At 48.2% G+C, this 4580-nt stretch overlaps 1 long non-coding RNA gene across 1 annotated transcript; it reads right to left on the bottom strand.

Moving 5' to 3' along the window:
* Nucleotides 1–218: 218 nt before the first annotated feature.
* LOC147094840 (uncharacterized) lies at nt 219–2398 on the bottom strand. The gene is made up of 2 exons (XR_015074757.1): nt 1921–2398; nt 219–508 (listed from the first exon to the last, which is right to left on the bottom strand). It is a non-coding gene; the product is annotated as an uncharacterized LOC147094840 (long non-coding RNA).
* Nucleotides 2399–4580: the final 2182 nt, after the last annotated feature.

Raw genomic sequence — 4580 nt, 5'->3', positions numbered from 1 at the left:
CTGAACCCTGAACGGTCAGAGTGCCGACACTCTGGGACACCTGTCTTATCTCAATACCTTTCTGAATGTGTTAATTCGCACTTGCAGAGATTCCCTGCAGCGGTTTCCTCTTCCCATTTCCTGCGATTCCCAAACCTTCTCCTAGCCTCATCCCATCCCTGAACACCTTGTCCTCGGACACATTGACCCTGAAGACAAACAAGACACGGATGTGAAGCTGTGATCAATGCAGTAAGTTTTATTTCTGAGTACAGCCCATTATTCTGACAGCAGTAATACAGGGTCAGGGGTTACAGGACCTAAACAATCAAACAGAGCCTGCTTCCCGTGAAGGAAGGTTTCATTCAGTGAGAACGTGGAGAGCTCGGGTTGGTGGGAATCCGTCACTGGATCTTTCATCATTTCAGAAAGCAGCATTGTAACATATCAGGGCACTTTTTTGGGAAAGGCATCTCGTCTCTGTTACAGCCGCCCTCACGACATGCTCCTCCATACCAGGTGCAGGGCACTAAAATCCAAAATGAAGAATGAATTGATTGATGGTTCTGTACACAGAGGGAGGGAGAACAATGAGAAAACATGAAGCTGAGTCTGTCAGTGTTACTAAGACTGACTCTGGACCACACATGAACATTAACTCTTTTATACTTAATGAAACTCCACACCTCTCCCCCTCCCCCGACCTGTGCAGACTCACTCTTTGTCCTGAAGGGCAGCCGAAGGGGATTTCCTCAGAATGGAGCCCACCACACCCGCTATCTGAGACCAGAGACACAGAGAGGAAAGATCTGACATTGATGGAGAACCTTTCCCGGCACCAGAAGGGCCCAATGAGTTTCACAGACCAGGGCTTGTTTCTGAAGTGCCGACACTGTTTTGTAGGAAACGTGGCAGCCAATTAGCTCATAGCAAAGTCCCACAAACAGCAAATGAGATTGGACAGGATGGGGGGTCTCTGCTCATGTTGGATGAGAGAGTGATGTCGGTCCAAGACACCGGGAGAACTCCCAGCTCTTCAAATAATGTCACCAGATGTTTCCTGCCCCATGAACAGGTAGACAGGGTCTCCGTTTAACGTTTCATCCACAACATGACACCTCCAACAGTGCAGCACTCCCCCAGTGCTGGGCTGTATGTACTGGACTGGGGCATCAACCCACAACTTGTTCACTCAACTCCCAACTGAGCCAAACTGACACCCAGCCACTGGCAATTGATCATTTCACCGCTTGCCTCCTCTACTTAGTCCGTGTTCTCACGTCCCGATCTCTATGAAGGCTGCAGAATTATTCCAATTAAATAAACCTGTTTTGAAACCTTTTTGATCCCATTCCCTGCCCTCCTGTAATGAAAAGCTGACTCTTGTCTGGGGACCGGTTCCTCACACACCTCCAGCATCGCTCCCAATTCACCATTCTTCATCTGTGAGACTGGGCAGTGAGTGTGGGGGAAAGGGACTGAAGGATCTCCCGCTCCTGTCCTCACACAGAGTCCGCACTCTCACACTTTGCAGCGGGTAGCAGTGATCGGAAGCAACAACTGGGAGTTTCCCCTCCGCAGTACCTGGGTACTGAGGCCAATTACAGAGTCTCCTAACCGGGTCAATGCTGCGGCTGAGATCCGCCCACTCGGCACCGGCCAGTAATTTGTGCTTTTATTGCTGGTCTGTTTGGATCAGCAAACACCCGCCATTCCCTTGACCCACTGAGGTACCCGCTGAATAATCGGGGGATTTACCCGTGGAACTGGTTCAGGTTAAATTCTTCAGACTTTCTTACAATCACCTTCACTCAATTAATCAAACTGTGACATTCAAACAGAGAATACAATAGTTTAAAACATAAAACTGACTGGACACTGACTGCGGAGAGATCAGAGAAACCTAGAAACCAAAACCTATTCCTACTCCTCTAAATCTACCTCTTCCTCCTCCTAATATCTTCCAATTGGCACCTCCACCGATCTCCCCTCCAGTGAGGCTGGCCTGAGTCAGCACCAGGAATCCAAGAAGCAAGAGCAGAGCTTTCATCTTCTGCGATGTTTTCCAGAGTCAGATTCAGGCGGCTGGAGTGGAAATGTTCTGAATCCGGACTCCGAGTTTGCTGCATTTATAATCACACACACGGGGAGTGGCTCTGCTCTCTGGAGATATCCTGGGAAAAGGCGTTTCCTTTTTATGTGACGTGGATCAGTTGGCAGCTGGACCCAGTTGGCAGTTCTCTATCTTTCAGAAGACAAGGTTGTGTGTTTGGGCCCAACTCCAGGTCTGAACTCCTGAGCTCAGCTGGCATGATGCAGCTGGTACACAAACATTATGGGAATCAGGCGGGGAAGTGGAGTTGAGGTCAAAGATCAGCCATGGTATTTTTGATAGGCGGAGCCGGCTGGAAGGGCCGTATGGCCTGCTTCTACTCCTTATTCTTATGTCCTTATGTTCTCAACAGGACTTTTAACCCATCAAACCTAGGCCTAGAAATTGGATATGGCCCGAAAACGGGCGGTGTCGTGGCCCGGTGCTATTTGGCTGCTCCCGTTCAGTGTGGCCCAGGCAGCACGCACAATTCATGCTGTCTGCTCATTTACATGATTGTAGTGCTGATCACAGCGCTAAACAGGTGGGCTAATATCTTGTGCAGTCTAATGGCCTGTAATGTGTGGCCTAGTGTTTCTCCACTACTTAGAGTGGAGGTGCTTTGATGCAGCAGCACCTCATTGTCACTGAAGTAGGGGTTGGAATTGCAGTTGGCCCACAAGTCTCAGCAGCAGCAAAGAGAACGAGCCACAAGGTCCTCCGATGCGGCTCTGGAGGCATTGGTCGTGGCAGTGGAGAGGAGGGAGGCTGTCCTGTTCCTGCAGCGTGGCAGGAAGCCATCAGTGCACACTTCGAGAAGGCTGTGGCAGGAGATAGCTGGGTACATCACATAGAAACATAGAAGATAGGAGCAGGAGTCGGCCATTTGGCCCTTCGAGCCTGCTCCGCCATTCAATAGATCATGGCTGATCATGCAAAGTTAGTACCCTGTCCCTGCCTTCTCCCCATATCCCTTGAGCCTTAAGAAATATATCCAACTCTTTCTTGAATATATTTAATGAACTGGCCTCCACCGCCCTCTGTGGCAGAGAATTCCACAGGTTCACCACTCTCTTGGTGAAGAAATTCCTCCTCATTGCAGTCCTAAATGGCTTACCCCTTATCCTTAGACGGTGATCCCTAGTTCTGGACTCCCCGGCCATCAGAAACATCCTTCCTGCATCTAGTCTGTCCAGGCCTGACAGAAGTTTGTAGGTTTGCATGAGATCCCCTCTAAGAATTCGCAATAATTTACAGTTCTGAAGATTCATTTTTTGATTAAAGTATCACAGAAGCCCCACAGTGCAGATAGAGGCCATTTCGGCCCATCGAGCCTGCACCGACACATATCCCACCCGATCCCCGTAACCACTACACCAACACATATCCCACCCTATCCCCGTAACTCCACGTATTTAATCCCCCCAACACTAAGGGTCAATTTTATCATAGCCAATCAACCTAACCCGCACATCTTTGGACTGTGGGAGGAAACCGGAGCACCCGGAGGAAACCCACGCAAACACGGGGAGAATGTGCAAACTCCACACAGACAGTCGCCCGAGGCCGAATGGCAGTCGCACCACATGGCCGAATGACAAAAGAGGCTTGGAATGCAGCTTTGTATGTCTGGAAGTAAGGTTCGATGAAGACAAAGGTCAATGCGTTGTTTACAAAGCAACTGAATGCCATTAGCATTTGTTTGTATATCGAGTGGAGGACATCTAAACTGCAGAAGAGACTTTTGTATCATGAATGGGAAGCGTTAACATTTGAATGGATTTTAAATCACCCCAGTACTGGACAATAGAGCAGTCGTATCTCCCTTTTGTTTCAGCACAGGGAGCTCCGAAAATCACATTAACTCAATCCAACCACTTTGAGTTAACCTATCACAGGTTTCTCTTGTGTATTGGACCCTTTTGGGTGGGGAATTTTGCACACAGCCTTGCAAGGCAGAACGGGAGGGGCTCACCAGGTATAAAGATAGATGCTGAAGCTATTTCGCTCTCTTGACTTCCTGGGACCATAGGTGAGCTCTCTCTCTCTCTCTCTCTCTCTTCCTCTTCCTCTTTGCTGGACCACATGTGAGCAGAGTTTCTGACTCCTCAACAAGGATACCAAGCAGGAGTTAAGGGGGGATGGTGATTTAAGGGAATTGCTAAGGTTGTTTAAATAACATTGTAGCCATTGTATCCCTCGTTTTCAATGACTGCAACCCCCGTTATATAGTTTTACAATTTCACTGTGTTCGTGTGGGATAGTTTGATATTTTTGATTATAGTTCCTTTTAGTTAATAAAGCTTGATTTTTGCTCTCATCCAAACCACTTGTTCCGTTTTAATATCATTAATTATAAGTCCCTCCACTCAGAACTAAAGGATGGGTAGCGATTCGAAACCGCTGTTTGTAAACTGGATTAGAGTGCAGCAGCAAAAAGACTGCTGGCCAGGTAGATTACCTTAAACCAGTTTAAAAGAAGCCCCCGGAATCCTTACAGCTATCAATC

This window comes from Somniosus microcephalus, unplaced genomic scaffold (assembly GCF_052327205.1).
Source record: "Somniosus microcephalus isolate GS21.2 unplaced genomic scaffold, FLI_Smic_1.0 unresolved_chr1, whole genome shotgun sequence".
Classification (NCBI taxonomy): domain Eukaryota; kingdom Metazoa; phylum Chordata; class Chondrichthyes; order Squaliformes; family Somniosidae; genus Somniosus; species Somniosus microcephalus.
The sequence above is the reverse complement of the archived record's forward strand: the minus strand, read 5'-3'. Positions and strand labels throughout refer to the sequence as shown.